General features: G+C 37.4%; 1 protein-coding gene across 1 annotated transcript in view; it reads left to right on the top strand.

Moving 5' to 3' along the window:
- The first annotated feature begins 870 nt into the window (after positions 1-870).
- ClpX (Caseinolytic protease chaperone subunit) overlaps positions 871-17,453 on the top strand; it is a 54,376-nt gene continuing 37,793 nt past the window's right edge. The window contains exon 1 of the mRNA XM_065239469.1: positions 871-1,090. The gene's annotated coding sequence lies outside the window, so the exon portion shown is untranslated. The remainder of the gene's footprint in view (positions 1,091-17,453) is intronic.

The raw sequence follows: 17,453 nt of genomic DNA, 5'->3' as shown, positions 1-17,453 counted from the left end.
GATTGTAAAGTTTGTGTTTGACACATAAAATTTGCAAATTTAGCTTTGACAGAGTCACAATGAGTGGTTTTCTGATCGCCTTTTCGCGAAGAGTGGATGAGATAAATGACAAAATCGCTTATTGCGACGCTCATGTAGCAAATTTGGCAGGTATTATGGTCAAACACAAGCTTTACAATATTTTCTTGTTGCTTATTATCATAATATCTTATTATTCCATTATTTAATAAAACATTTTTTTGCCGAAATGAATGGAAGGAACCCTGTTTGCACCCAATATTATCAAATACAAATGAAGCGCTCCGACCGAATCAATCTTCATCTTCATCCGATAGGCCGAAGTGAATTCATTGGCGTTTCAATGCGTTAGGCCGAGTTTGGCATCAACAAGCAGTGTTAGACTTTTAACAATATCTCAACAATTTGTTTCTCTTAATCAAATCTTACGGTACGTACGGAAAGGTAAATAAATTTGGAAGCCATCAGTAATAATAAAATTCCGTTTGGTGCTAAGCTGCACTATAGATTAAGAAAAACGATATCCCAAATCATAGGACTATTCCACAAATGGTGTGGATGAAAGGGAGGGGTCAAAATCCGAACCTTCAGATAGTGTCAAAAAGCACAGTGAAGGATACATTTATTCATACAAACAGGCCGCCATTACCGAACATGGAAAGCTGGATATGGGGATTCATAGAAAGAAACGAAAGGTCTTTTTTACATGTTAGTCCATAAATATCGACAACCGCTGATGCGCGATAAGCGCGGTCCATTCCCCCGGTTGTCAAAAGTGTTCGCGATCACCTCTCGCGACTGTCACACGAGGTCCCGCACCGTCACAAGACGAAAAGAAAAAAAAAAATAATCATCAATCGAGTGTCGTGTTCGCGATCCCTCGCACGCCCGTCTTCTTGTCGTATTTTCGCGTTTCAAATTCCCGTCTCTTGCGGTTTTGAAGTGTTTTTGCTCAGTTCCGACCCGAAACCGGATTCAGGTTGTCTAAATTATAGTTATTGTGAGTGACTTTCGCGTGTGGAAAAGTTTGCGCGGATCGTGAAAACCTGCGAGCCTGGAAGTGCATCTCCAGGTAGGTGTCAGCAAAATGTCCATTCACCTGAACGATCTCGCCATTATTAGCCCCAATCCATGATTCGTTCGAAGGAAGGAATGAAAAGTGGAATTATTCTTTGTTGGCTTTTTTGCGTTCTGACGATGGGGATTGGAGAAACTAAAATGTCTGCCGCAATTGACTCGTCGGATTTCGTAATCATCATCGGAGGCGGATTGGATCGATTTCCGGTGGCTAAAGTGGACCAGTGCAGTGAATCTTTTGATAACCGAGGGTAGCAGCTTGCCAAGTGGACCATCTTTCAGCACTTCCCGGAGGAATATTTTCCTTATTGAGACGTAATTGGTGTTGTGTGGAGCAATCTTCTTACCAGCGATTTATTTTTATTTGGATTTTCCTTTCCCCTTACTCGCACTTGCACTGATCCGGACGGACGGAGAGCTTTCCTGCTCTTGTGCTCTTGACGTCGTCGTCGGTCTGTTGTGCAGCAGCTAGAGAGCTCTGGCACTCTGGTTTAGCTGACCGAACCGTGACCGAGAGGCTGGCAGCTGCTTTGAATGCAAGGCGAAAGTAAATAGTATTTCGTAACACCACCGTCTTGATAGAGCAGTTCCAGGGTTTTGCTTTTGTACCATTTTTTCCAGAGCGCGAATGATCCGTCGTGTTGCAGGGCTGATGTGATCAATCGGATTGCGGAGAGTTGCTTTTTGTTTTTTGGAAAAGCATTTGTAAACATTGATGTTAGGTGGTTTTCCTGCATTGTGCAATTCGCGTTGCATACTGCGCGGTGTTTTCGTTTTCCTTCGGAAACGTACATAATCTGGGGGAGATGGCAAAAAGGCCTCAGAAAAAGTGGGTTGCAGCACGGATTGCATCTTTTTGATTTTTCTTTTCTTGTGCGCTTTGGTATTTCAACTTCTACCTGATTTTTCGCTGCATTTTCTTGCTATAATCTTGTTGTTCCCCTGGCTCTAGTGAAGAAAGAAGTAAAGAAACGTTCAAATGCGCGTTAATCGGTTACATAATCGTTTTATTTAGGTTCAATATAAAATTATGTTATTGTTCTTCAAAACTGAGCATGGGACTTAACAATACGTTTTCAAACGACATGGACTATCACTTATCACTGCACATAAGTAGTGCATGTAGTAAAAGGATTCAGGAGAGTGGATGGCAAAACGAACTTGCTAGGAAAAATTTTACGGAACGTACATTATTATTGTTAACTTCGCAATCTCAAAAATCTTCTATGTCAGATGTTTGGAATATTGAATTTTAGATGCTTGAAATTTTTTATAACACAAAATCTGGGATGTCTGGAACATCCGGTGTATTTTCTTAAAAAATGTGCGAAATTGCACAGGTGCACGAAATGATGGTACTTTATGGTGTGTTCTGGAAAAACCTGGGAAATTCATGGAAATCTGCGTAATATTCTTGTTGTGTAGACACTCTGAATAAACTATAATAATTATCAACAACATAAAAAATCATCCGGAATCTGGAATACATTTTTTCCATCGTTTTTTTTTTTGTATTCCTAGTTTTCAGAGGCGTCGCGTGCCTCATTTGTTTACCTGTCCACCAAACTTTGTTCGTTATAGCTTACCACCACATATTAGTTATTGTTTTATTTTTCAATGCTCCATGAATTCGAGGGACATATTCTCAATTATTATATTAATCATTACCTAACGTAACATTTGAAGGGCCTATCATCTTGTGTAAACAAAACTTGTATGGCCCTTTTCACGCTAACCGAAGTAGGAGGAATTGCAAAACGTAACTAATTCTCGTTTTTATCACAAGGCTAACTCTTTCGACTGAAGTGTAATGAAGAATAACCCTCAAACACTTCCGAAAACGTTTTTTGATACAAACCAGTGTCAAAATCTAGAGAAATTTCATGAAGTCCCCTGAGTAGCAAACTTGAATTAATCAACTCTTTATTCAACAGAACAACACTATCGGAATGAAACAGGGGAAGCTCATAAGTTTTAACAGGTGCACCGGCGCAACCATCGGTAATTGAGAGATTTACAACTGACAAGAGATTTAGAGCGAGCTTTTGCACTCTCTTTCTCCATTACTCTCTTTGCCTGCAATCAGATATCCAAGTGCACAGCCAGAAATGCACGCTTTAGGCACCCATCCATCACAAAATGTTCTTCTAATTTAAACTCACACATTCAAACCGGTCTGCAAGTATGATAACGTCCAAAGCGTACCAGACTGCTGTTTCCGTGTTGCTCCCGTTTGACGCGTGACTGCTGAAAATTTCAATTACAACTAGGTAGTGGTGCAAACCGCCATGTATTGCGGAAAATTTGTGGTATGTTTCAAGCAGTGATAGAAGGTCTGTTTGGCTTACATCCGGCATTTGACCATTCACAAACTTACCACCGCCTCCCAAAAAAGCTCGCTTTTAGGTGCAATATTTAACGAGTTTTGTCATGGTAGTGATATCGACATGCTTAGAAATCAATGCATTAGGGATTAGGCAGACTATCCGAACTGAATTCAATCCTTTTTGAAGCAAACCAAGGTCACAGATTTAATTGAGCCATATTATAAAATAGTGTATTCATGGTAGCTTGTGGTCTGGAGTAAAGAAGTACAGCTATAATGTGACCATAAAATCTACAAAAATTTAAGCGCTTTTCTTTAAATCATTTACACCTGTGTCATGCACAGGTTGCACATGTAGACGCGACGCCACTGCTAGTTTTACTATATTTTGCACGTTTAAGATTTGTGACCCTTTCTTTTATACCTTCATCTCGCAAATTTCTAGAAGGCTTAGAATGTAAAAAATGTTCATTTCGGAACTTCTAAATTGAGCTTGATAACCTCAACATGTGTCTTAAATAACATTCACTGAAAAACAACAAGTTCTGCCCACTCTAGTCCGTCATGCATAAGCTATACAGATTTGAGTTACTAGCAAAAGTTGTAGCTTATATCAAATCCTAGAAAAACTTCATAAATCTTTTTAAGGAATTAAGCTAAAGAAAAATTAAAGGCAAATGAATATAAATGATTTTCCATGCCTGCTTCTATCAATTGTAAATTTCCCGCGCCTGCCCGTTTTTTTTTGTATAATAATATTTCTAATTTCTTATTGTTAGAGTTATCGCAAAGTAATCGAAGACCATACCCAATCTAGTAGTTCAAAATGTTATTGACAGCAGAATCTAAAAATTAAAAAGATACTTCATTTGTAATAGATTAAAACTAAATCTTAAATCTATCAACTTTCCACAAAGTGCAAAAGCATGGAAATAATTATAGTCCCAATATCTTAACAAATCTCCAAATCAAAGACAGGATCTAGCGAGAGATCTTATAACAAATTGTTCATTCAGGTAATTATAATTATTGTTTTACTTTCTTTAGTCTGACAACTCTCAGCTTGAAATTTTTTAAAAACTTACTAGGTTGGAAAATTTAAAGATTTTTTTTTTTGTTAGTTCGCTATTATAAAAATGTCAAATGTTCAAAAATCTTGTCTGGAATCTTGTGAAATAAAGTTCAAAGATTTTAGAATTCCAGGGATGTTTTATAAACAATTCCGATCACTAGATTTTTTACCAGTTATTATGTTATTTTTTACCAGCTTAAAACAATTTACGGCTTGTTTTCGGCAATATCTTGCCACATAAGTTTTGGATTAAAACACGTTTGCTGTCAGTTTAACCCAGGATATTTTATTTATTTATTTATTTATTTGCATCGTTAATCACATCTTCACAATATCGCTCAATAGGACGCTTTCAAATTCTGCTTAACATTGCGGTTCGGCACATTTTTCACCTTGAATGACTTCATTCCTTGTTTCTGCTTCGAAGTATGCATGAAAGTTGGCGACATTTTTATTTTACGAGCAACAGTACGTACCGAAAGATCTGGCCTCCTCCGTAATATTTGTTTCACCTACACGTCCTTCTGGTGGTTCCTCAAATCCGTATTTGTTTCGCTTTCCGTCCTCCTAGCTGTTGTCAAACGAGTATCGAACGATTTTAAAACGCTGTGAACAGTCTTTGCAGGAAAACCAAGCTTTTTGGCAAGTTTTTCTGATTGAAAATCCGGATTTTCATTGTGGCCGCACACAATTGCTTTTCAGACTTACTCTTCTTTCGACGTCATTTTCGACTAAGCTCTTGTTATGTAAACAATGGTTGTATTTTCAAAAAGAACAGACATACGTCCACCACTCTACGAAATATTTCACTCGTTGATGTATGTGTTTAGGGGTGTCCAGATTTTGTCGCGAACAAGTTGGCATAATTACCTATTCAACCTTAAAATGTTCTGCCCAATAGAATGATAGAGGGATGATGCTCTCCAAAGGGGGAGTTTGGTAAAGAGAGATGAAAAAACCGATTTGTACCTTCCTTAAAAGTTGTCCTAGTTCGCTATTCTAATATCTATATACAATCTTCACACTGCCGTACTCTAACGGAACTATCAACTCTATGCTTTCATCTACTCCATCTATCGTATAAAAATTACCACTACAGTCTGTTATTTGAAATTAGCATCTTCAACTATAGATAAAATTGATAAATAGCACATTTTTAGCGATGGGCCCAATCTTAGATCCATAGGCCAACATTAGAGCCATTTCCCCTATTTAAAAAGTGTAACGTGTTAGAGAATAGATTTATTTGTTTTACATTGTAACGTCGAAAGTGGCTGCGTACCAATCCAGGACAACATTTGAATAGTGGCACGAAGCTAGATCCGGCCAGAAGATAGTAGGGCCCTCGTGTTGCTTCAACAGAGGAAGCAGACGCTTCTGTAGACACTCCTTGAGGTAGATCTCGCCGTTTACAGTCCCGGTAGTCACGAACGGCGCACTCCGTTTGTCACATGAGCAAATCGCTTTCCAAATCATGTATTTCTTGGCAAATTTTGAAAGTTTCTGCTTCCTTACCTCCTCCGGAACATCAAACTTGTGCTGGGCGGTGAAGAACAGTAGCCTTGAAAGCTGCCGGAAGTCCGTCTTGACGTAAGTCTCATCATCCATGATGAGACAATGAGGCTTCGTCAGCATCTGGGTGTACAGTAGACAGATGCAAAATTTGAAATTTTCGCTCCACAGTGTTCAAACGGTTCCAGTTTGGTTCCTGATTAGCCTTCCAAGGTTTGAACTGATTTGGTAAGAAACTGACTTGGCACAAACCATTTGAAGTTGATATGGAAATTACTATGACCTTGGGAGGCTAATCTATACCCGATTTGGAACCGCTTGAGCACTGTGGAGCGAAAATGTCAAATTTTGCATCAGTCTAGGGTACAGTTTCCGGGCCCGTGACTTTCCCACCGTATTTTGCCGTTCGTTACGATTTGGAGCCTTTTGCACTTTGCACGTATGCAGTCCCTCCCGGTCCTTGGCTCTCTGAATGAAAGACTTGTACAGATTTAACTTTTTGGCCACATCCCTGACCGAAGCATTGGGATTCCACTTAAACGCTTTCACGACACGCTTGTGATCCCGATCACTAATAGAACATCCATTCTGACTGCATTTCTCCTTCCGTTCGATGCTCAGAGTTTCGTAGTAACGTTTAATCACACGACTATCCGTTGGCTGTACGATTCCGAGTGGTTTTCCGATGTCCCGATGAGAGAGTTTAGGATTTTCCAGGGGCTTGCGCAAAATCAATTCGCGACGTTGCGAAAAACTGACAGCGATAAAAATAAGTGTAAACTACTTTTACCCAAATTTTCAAGAGAAAATACCCAATGGGTAATTTTCCACAGCGTTTTTTTTACCGTGATGCAATTTGATGTGGGACACCCTTTATAGAGGATCTCTTTGGACAGTAATTCCACTTGGTACATATTTAGCCAAGAAAAATAAGATGAGTAATAAACAGATACTCCGTCACTAGGTACGTCATATAAATAATCATAAAGTCACTAAAGTCAGCACAACCGATAGTTATCAGCTGTTTACCCCATGCCATTGCATCAGAACTCGTGAATGTGCATGTGCATTGATTATTATCGTTTCTCATACAGACTGTTGACTGCGAGCGGCACATTGCACTGGCTATATATTCGTACATATTTCACCGTCACCATAAGTATAATACGAAGCTGAATTTGTGACGACAATCCTTTAGGGAAAGGTAGAGCATGATGTGTTTGTCAACATCAACAGAGTCAATATGTAGCTCAAATGCTGGTTTAAACAAAACTAACCATCATTGGGGTTGCATTGAACCTGTTGGTATTAACAAATAAATAAATTAATAAATGTACTAACAAACCAACCTTGCCCAACCTTACCCTATGTAATAGAGTTATAGTACAGTGGATAATGAGATGTAAACAACAAATTGTTTTGTTGTTGTATTTAAAAACTGCCTACCTTACCGTGATATTCCCAGATTAATGTTGTAATTTGACATACCAGTTTGTGAAATTAATATATATTTTTTGATCCAAGTGGATCGTGTATTTCGTGCTACCAGCAAGCCAGCTGTACTCAAAGTTAATATTTTTGCTCCGAGTAAATTTGAGTAACTCATAATGATCAAAGTAGTCTGGCCTTATAAACTTTATGTGTCATATGAGGAGGAGATTCAAACTTATTTTATTATATTCTTGTTATAAATCGTTATTTAATTAACATTAACATTAAGCTGTTAATTTCGTTAACAGCTTAAATCCCCCTGATAAGCGGAACCTAAGAACTTGGCCTAATGTGTTTGGCAAATCAGAGGTTCTGCATGTCTACAATTGTAAATTTCAGCATCTCAAATAAACATGAATATGTTGAGAGTTCAAGATGGATGAGGGCTATATTTGGTTTTATCGAAACATACAATTTTAAATATGACTTGTATTGTTTTTCTATTAATCTCGGGTCGATCTTAGTGGCAAATAGAATTGCTTATAGTTATTTTTTTTTGAAAATCATGACAACCAGCAACTAAATTAATACAATTCTAGTATAGACTTCTCTGAATGCCCAAGTATTAGTGCAGAACTATGAGGTTGCTGCCTCAAAGTTCTGCCCTAATTCTTGAGCATTCAGACAAAACGATAGTCGTAACTTTGATGCCTCTCGAAGATTCAAACTGCGGTCAATTTAACCAAAAATGTACTTCAGCAAATTGCTCATATTTTGAATCTGCTAATGCTATGGTAACGTCGACCGATAACAGGCTGCAGTAGATTCGTATGAAAACGGCTTACAAAGGATTGGTACGAAAAAGTAGGAAGGTCATGGAATCTACGGATGGTTATCCAGTGTAATACCCCGTACAGACTATGGCTTATATCATGTTATATAGGCTGTCTTGCAATGAGAATTCATACATAGGATTTCCAGTGAAAACTAGATGTATGAGTGCTCATTTCAAGATAGCCTATATTACATGATATAAGCTATAGTATGTACGGGGTATAAACCACCTTTTTCTCTGTTTATTTATACAGGTATTCCACTAAGACGCCCACATTCATCAGAATTCACCATTCGATAATGGGAAGCAGCAGAATTTAGAAATATTTATGACCGTTGAACGTCTTTGTTTGACAGTTGGGGAATGAACACAAAAAGGTTGCTGTGTTACGGTCGCTCTCATGTTGGGCAACTCGAGTTACTCAGAGTTGCTCAAAATTAACTCAAATATTACTCATGATCAAAAGTTGTCTTGCCCTCAGTTGAAAACGCTATATTGCTCACCTGAGTACTGCGGACTCACTCAGTGTGCATGTCAAATGCGTGCCAAACATTCAAAAGCAACAAATGCAGTTACTGTTCTTATCCATCGTCGAGCATTGTAATCTCATAAAAATTATCCATACCTTTTCATAACAGATTCTTAATTTTAAGCTCAAAGACAAAAACCAGCAGAGCCAGTGATGAAAGTATAAAAACCAGCACAGTATTTATGACTCAGCTGAGTTTTCAATTGCAGTAAAACATACTTTGGCGAAACATGTAAGTAAACAAACTTTGATAGAACCATGGGGGCTCGAGCCCTCCTGGCTCAGAGCTTTTGGCGGGAATCAACTGAGAACTAGCAAAACAGTTTTAAACTTGAGAAAAATTTCAAGCAGTTTTCTATTGGCTTGTAAAATGAAATCGAACGACTCCGCAGTACCCAGTTGCTCACTCGACATCGACGACATCAGTAATTTGGGCGCCGTTTTACAACAATGCCACGAATCAACTTGAGTCTATTAAGAGAAGATTATTTCGCTACCCTGCACAGACCCTGTAAACCTCCCTACTAATTAATTAATTAATTTATCTTTATTAGGGAGGCTCCAATAACCTCCCTAATTACGAAAGTCGTTGTAATTTGTTGAGCCTAAAATTGCTCAGTATTCACCGGGACATCGCTAAGGCTGTCTTCATTGCTGATCTCCAGCGGTTGGAACATTGACTGTAGTTCACTTTTGCAAAAGCTTAACATTAACACAAGACGAATAAATTTGCGAACCCACTCTTTCTTTACTAACCCGACTTCTCGCACAAACTACGGTGCAAATGAACCAATTACTAGCATGTGTACCATTTTTAAAAGATGTTATATTCATTCTATAATGATTAAGTATTAATTCTATAATGATTAAGTTTAATGTTTTCTGAATTAGTTTAAGCATATATGTATCTGTAGGATTTAAAGTTATCTGTTGATACGAAAAGAACAGGTTTTTCGGCCACTTGAAGTGGGCTTTTCCCTCTCAAATAAATAAAAAAAAAATAACCTATGATAATTAGCAAGAAATAGTTGTGTTTTGTTTTTTTTTTTGTTAATTACTTTATTCGTACAGGCTCAATCGAATAAACTTTGCAGAGCCAAGTTATCATTTTCGTTATACTTTATAAATGTCTTAAATCTAAAATTAAAGGATTTGACCGATTACTCGCGGTCTTCTAGAGGTTAGTAGATGACAATTGTATGGATAGGGAGAGGAAGAAAGAGGTTTGGAATATGATTTATGATTCTAAAATTTCACTATTTCTAAAACATGTACTTAATCCTATCAACGTTATATCAAATCTGTAATTATACAATTATTACAGAAACAAATATACAAAAAAAAAACACATACAAAATACAAACTAAACACAAGGTTAATCAAACTTACAATCTATGCTTAATATTCTTAAAAAAAACATATATTAGTTGCATAAACTCCAGATCTCGACATTAGGTTGTCTACCTTGAGCCCGAAGGGAATCGTACAACTCGGCTCTGACTCCACGGTGCTCAGCACATGACCAATAATGTCATCTGCGTCCTGGTAATAGTACAGGGTGATTCGGAATAACTGTCCCTTTTAGAAATGGTCATAACGATTGAACGCTTGCATGAATTTTTGATATCATTATATTCCAGATATTCTACATATATAACCTTCAACTAAGCATAGTTTTTTTTTCAAATCTCTCTCCCTTTACCTTAATTACCAGCCACATTTGTCATGACAATTAACCACAGCTGGCACGCACTCTTTAGTTTCAGCACTTTTTGAGTCCTGGTGATGCGTTTAAGCTCTGATATTGAACGGATTTTCCAAGCATGGTTCCTTTGTACCTCTATAATGAAGCAAAAATAAAATTTCTAAAAGATAACACACGATTTTTTTTACAGATTTATGCCATGCTTCATTATGACGTCAACGGCTGCTTGAAATCACAAACGAACGAAATTTCAAAGCCTACTATCAATACAAGCTGATATTTGTACACATTAAAAACAAAAATACTTGAACATATACCCATTTTCCATTGAGAATTGAATATTTGTGAAATCGGTGACAGTTATTCTGAATCACCCTGTAATATTTGTGATATCATTACAGTAATCATTCGCACATTGGGAGTTTTTTTTTTCGTTTGGGAGTTCGCTGATTGGGTGACAATCGCTAATCCGGGCAAGATGAATACCTTTTAAGTTTTCATAAAAAACATCTTATATTTTTTAAAATGCACATACGTACCTTACAACACAATAATGATCCGAAGATGCAACGTTCCAAACAATATTTAGAAATATTCAATTTTACTATCAAGAAACTGATGAAAATTTGCCTTTCTTTGTAATAAGAATTAGCAATCATCAAGAAATATCAGGCATAACATTTGATAACGGCACAAAAGCTTTTGTAAACAAACTTTTTTAAGGCAAACCAACAACATCATCGGATAGGGGCAACTCTCGACTTTCCGAAAGTGGTATTGGTTTGCGTTGGCGTACTTTGGTTCGCGTGTAAAGGGCCTTAGAAAGTTTGTGTACGAATGCTTTTGTGCCGTTATCAAATGTTACGCCTGATATATGATTTTGTAAACAAACACGTCTGCCGCCGAATCATTTCTTTACCTGTTTATGTCGTTTATTTTTTATATCAAGCTTCAATTTGCGAGAAATCGGCGATTGATGTGTTTGTTTACAAAAGCAATTACGTCCTAATCTCAAAGTTCTCCGGATTTATCACTTTTATCTAGATGAACGCGACATTGGGACGGTACTAATGGATATTTTTGGTCGCAATTGTCGATTGCTGAATTTAGGTATGGGTCCAAATTAGGGGCATTTAGGCCGACATTATATCCATTTCCCCTATATAAATGAATTTCTGTCTGTCTGTCTGTCTGACCCTTATAGACTTGGAAACTACTGAAAAGATCGGCGTGAACATTTGTATGCAGGGGTTTTTAGGGCAGCGAAAGGTTCTTATGATGGTTCGAGACCCCTCTCCTCTCTGTAAGGGGGGGCTCTCATACAAATGAAACAGAAATGTCTGCCTAGCTCGAGAACTAATCAAGCAAATGAAGCCAAATTTTGCATGTTGAGGTCATAGGGGGCAGCCCCTTAGATAAGAGTGGAGGGGGAGGAGCTACGTACAATATAGCATGCTTTTTTTTAATTGGCGCATAAACTCAAGCTAATATGGAATCCCGAGCAAGGCCGGGCACACTCAGCTAGTATCATATAAAACCAACTTCTGCTATGGGTGAACGTTTTGCCCCTGGGTCAGGTTATCTTTATTAGCGAGACTTTCAGCCAGAGGCTGGTTCATCTCTTGACGAATATTGGGGAATCTAGAAGGAGTTTGAAATAGCGATGGGGAGCCAGAAAGGGTTCCCTAGTTAATGAGGTGGGGACCATCACCATCATCATCAGAAGGGACCCACTAATTAAGAGGAGTGTGGACAGTCCGGCTCAGTCGGTAAAGGCGCAGCTACAAAGCAAGACCATGCTGGAGGTGGCTGGGTTCGATTCCCGGTTCAGTTTAGGAATTTTTCGGGTTTGAAAATTTCTCGACTTCTTGGACTTGCCACACAATCATATCAATGCAAAAATGGTACAGGCATCGAAAGCTCTCAATTAATAACTGTGGAAGTGCATCTAGAACACTAAGTTGAGAGCACGCAATAAGCTATTATGCGATATGAAATAAGCTTGAAATGCGAAGAAGAAGAAGAGAAGAAGAAGAAGTGGACAGTCCAGAAGAGACCTCCCTAGTAACAGAGTATTTGTTTATCAGAGTTGGCTGTCGAGGTGCTGTCGTAGTTAGTAGATGTTCCTGGTTTGGTGCAATTTGTCGATTAATTGTTATGGTGGTGTATTCAACTAGAAATTTATTTAAATTTATTTATTTATTCATTTTTTCAAGCCAGTGTAGACTACATACAATGATTATTACAGTGTTTACTTACATACTATGCATTAATTCTATTCTGCTTAGTTTTTATTTGCTGCTTGGATATAGTGATGTCAATAGTTCCGCAATGCAAATTATGCAGGCACATCATTCCATTGATTGGGCTATTTTTTGCAGAGTCAGAGTCCGTTATAGAGGTTGGTCGTTGTTCGATGCAGTGGGTCGGTATGGTTGGTTATTGTCAGTGAGTTAGGTCAGATGTTCTTATACATGTTGGCGTCCTTGATGAAACATATAACAGCTGCTTCGGTAGAAAGGTCATTGGCCAAGGCGTTTCTAAAGTTCGTCGGGATCCCATAAAGATCCCTAATTCCCTGGAAACCTGGGCAATTCACTAAGAGGTGCTCTACCGTCATCCTTGTGTTGCAAATATCAGTCTTTTCGGAACGAAGTCGTACTTCCCATATTGTGGGTCGTCCGAATATGTCCTGAGCGGAGACGAGAAAAAATCAGTTGGTCATGACGCAGGGTGGCCAGCAAACCGGGAATACCGGGAAATATCCGGGAATTTGAAAAGTAACCGGGAAAAACCCGGGAATTCGGTGAGAGAACCGGGAAAATAACTTAACCATACCATAGGAACAAATTTTTACACCAGAATTTCAGAATAAATCATTAAAACAGAGTTATCCTTTGCCAAATGAATGTCTTGCTCTATTTGCTGCATAATTTTCTTCAGTTTCCCGTGTTATTGTTTTTAGAATTTAATCACTCAGCAATATTGAAAATTGATTTTTGTCGTCTCAATTTCAGATGTAAAGTGCATGGTCCTCAACAGAAAATATTGAAGATGCTGGACTTTCGAGACAAATATTTGTAAAAACCGAAACTGAATTATTCTTTTCCGGGGGTTTAATTTTTCGTTGTTCAAAATTCTCATGACATGAATTCCAGAATTAACTTGGAATTCTGGTCTGAATTATCTTGAAATTGTTCTGAAATAAACCAGAAGACACTCCGCGTAATACTTGCCGTTGAATTCTTTTTTGAATTTCCTTGCAACCCCTTCTAAAAATTTAATTGGAATGCTTCTTAGAATTCCCTTAAGCCTATTCGGAAACTTTGATTCCTTTGAAAATAATATCAAAAATTTCTTTCAACTCTATTCAAAACAGCAGAAATCTTTCGAAATTTGATTTAGAAACCCCTGGAGTATTTTAAAGAATTTCTTTCTAATTCTCAGAATTTTTTGCAATAAATTTTGTTGGAGTTCTGTGATGAATCTTTCGCACTAGGGTTGACATTATTGCCAGCACAATCTAAGAACTCTGTTTCTTGTTGAAATCTGATCATAATTCTCTTGGAATTCTTTTTAAAATTAATCTCTAATTTTCTTCACGATACATATACAAATCTCATCAGAATTACGTAGGAATTTTCCGCAATGTTTTGTTTTTGACAACTCCTTTTTAAATCTTCTAAAATTATCTAATAATTTATTTTAGAATTTGCATTCTTCTCCACAGAAATCCTTCCAAATTCATCTAACAATAACTAGGGTTTTCATGTCAGAATAATTCTGGAAATCTGCTCAAAACTTTTCCTTCGAAGACTGTGTGGGATTTTTTCTCAATATTTGTTTGAAATCAACACTTTGAATTCTCCCTCCCCTTGGCTAGTTTTTGCACCTTGCTGTTGGTGGGCGGGCTTAATTTCATGCTAGTGGAGTGTTGGAGACGGTAGGTTTATGGTCGGCGTTGCTGGCTCATGCCGCGATAGAATGGCGTCATGGGCAGGCAATGGGGATTACTAAGCTTCCCCTCTCTGATAAACCACTGCATGAGAGAACCAAAGATCTAGTCTAGCAGTGATAGTATCACACTTGTTACTCCTTTTATTGAGAGCCGCGTCGTAGTACGCTTACGTATAGGCACTGACGTTGGGTGTGATACTGGCGGGTTTTGCCGCAAATCACTCTTATTTTATTTATTTTTTACGATAGATTTTTTGGGTTTGTAAGGGAATTATACTATTGAAGTATTTCAGAAAGTGCCCAACGGTGCTCCTTCTATTTGCGTGACAAGCTTTCATTGTTGTTTTCATTGAAGTATTACTCAGGGAACAATGTTAAACACCATTTTGGACATGGTATTGTAAATAATCTTATATGTGCTTCATTTTGATTTGGGATAAGTGTTTGAACTATGGCTCGGGATTTCCACTGTGGTGTGCTTCTATTGTGACATACCCATATGTATTTTTGTGGTGCGACATAGTGGAAACGTGAGAGCGTAATTGGAACATATACCCTATATAATGTAAATATCAGCTAGGAAACTAACTTCAAAATAAAGCATTTTAGTCACATGAAGGTGTTACCTGGGTCGAACTAAGATATAATAAATAGGTATAGGCTTAAATCAGAAGTACTTGAAACACGTTTAATTTTAGATTACAAGCACAAGTGCAGGTACTTTATAAAGCATGGGTTATGATTGATTAGGTGAATTAGAGCTTTTAATAATTTAATAAATTAGACTAATGAGATATCATAATCATCAAATGAACTTAAATAAGAAACTTCAGAAAGTCTAATGACATTAAGTAGATTAACAAAAGAATTAGGATGCGGGGGGACCGCTTAGGAGGCAACTAACCTTTAAAGTTGTAGAATAAATCTTCTTATTTAGTCTTGAACTTTAACAAGAAAACGCAGGCAGACCAATACTATTAAGCAGATTAACAAGGAGAGGAATAGTTTAGGAAATAAGTAAAAGTAAAGGTATGTGACAATTAATAGCTTTTAAACTTTTGGAGGTATTGTATTCCCCTGAGTTTGTTGTACTCGATTACTATATAATTCTCTCAATACTCGAAATCTCTTATATATGCGGTTAAAGCATTTGAGTTAACTTATTTCTTAGTGTTCAAGTACTTACATTTGTAAAAAGCAGTCAATGTTAATCTATGAACTAAACCATACGTAAAATCGATCTTTCCTTATGTGGTATTGATGCATGTTTAACTTTTCGCGGCTGTCGGAATCAACGCGCCTACGTCTACGGAGCTTACGCAGAAGTGATTCGCAAATGCGGTAGAGCTCACCAAAAGTTTTTTGAGCTTCTGTAGTATAGAATTTGTTCGGTACGGTCGCGAAATCTTGAAATAATTGATACGTGCGGTAAAATAACTAAATTGAAACAAAGCTCAACAGTAAAATAAGTAGAATATTTAGGGAGGAAACCAAAATTAATCAATTTGCCAACATAGGCTATCACATTTATTTTGGTGGCACTCTTTAAGTGATAATAAGTTGTTTTTTTTCTCTACGGTTGTTTCGCGTGGCGTTCACAATTTGCGCGATTTTCGTATCTTACGTAATTTAGATGTTTAGCTATAAACGGTTTCACTGACTCGAGGTCGTTCCTTAAGCAGTGTTGGTACAGGTTAAACCTTTGCCGACTGTCGGATTCAACGCGCCTACGTCTACGGAGCTTACGCAGAAGTGATACGCAATTCGGTAAAGTTTGTCAAACGCTTTTGAGCTCATAGAATTTGTTCGGTGCGGTCGCGAAATCTTGAAATAATTGATACGTTCTTTAAATTAACTAATTTGATACAAAGCTCAGCAGTAAGTAAGTAGAATATCTAGGGAGGAAACCAAAATTAATCAACTTGCCAACATAGGCTATCACATTTATTTTGGTGGCACTCTTTAAATGATAATAAGCCTTTTTTTCTCGCTTCGGTTGTCTCGCACGGCTTTCGGAATTCGCGCGGATTTCGTAACTTACATAATTTAGATATTTCGTTCGAAACGGATTTACTTATTCAATCGGTTTACTACGCGGATGTATCTACACGTCACAGCATTTTTTCTATAACTATCTTGAAACAATACATACGGAATCCAGTGTTCAAGCGGCCAACATAGGCTAGTCCTTCTGCTGTATTGTCAAAGATAGAAGTAAAATTTATTCAAATGGGTCAAGTCTTGAAAATTAAGCTGTCACGCAGCTCCAGCTTGATACCCAATAAAAAAAAAAAAAAAAAAAAAAAAAAAACAAAAAAAAAAAAAAAAAAGAAATCAACACTTTGAATTCTTTTAAAATTTACTAAAAATTCCAGGGTTTGTCCGCTAGATTCTATAGATTGTTATGTAATTTGTTATAACTCTTAAAATGCTTCCAAGTCCGAGCGTGACAATTAGGACTCCACGACTCATAAGTATGATATTTATTTAATTTTTCATATCTGTGATCTTGAAAATTTTTCAAAATTTCACATTTTAATTATTTTTACTCCAAATCTTGCATCACGTTGCATTGTTATTAATCACAAATTTTGAAAAAAAAAGTTCTAGTTTCAGACACTACTCAGATTTTAAAGCCCCAGAATCACATCAAATCACATTTTTTGTCCTTTCAGTAAATTCCTTTCAAAGTGTTCTTAAAAATGCGTTCAATTTGGTTTTTTTTTTTGTTTAATATTGACAACCGGGATTTTTTAAGATTTAAACCGGTAAAAAACCGGGAATTTCAAAATGAAAATTCACTGGATGACGGTTTGGGGAATCTTGCCACTTGGTGGTTTAACTAGGGGATCCCTTCTGGCTTTGATTTTACGAAGAAACGGTTCCCTTTTACTGGCCAAGCATTCCGAAGTTTGAACTTCATCCAAGTCTTGATATCAGGTCCTGGAACGGTTTTAGTAGCGAGTCTTCCAGATCGGCCGCAAGATGGTC

Source organism: Ochlerotatus camptorhynchus, unplaced genomic scaffold (genome assembly GCF_037179485.1).
Source record: "Ochlerotatus camptorhynchus isolate MF236.1 unplaced genomic scaffold, CSIRO-AGI_Acam_v1.1 ptg000055l, whole genome shotgun sequence".
NCBI classification, from domain to species: Eukaryota; Metazoa; Arthropoda; class Insecta; order Diptera; family Culicidae; genus Ochlerotatus; species Ochlerotatus camptorhynchus.
The sequence above is the reverse complement of the archived record's forward strand: the minus strand, read 5'-3'. Positions and strand labels throughout refer to the sequence as shown.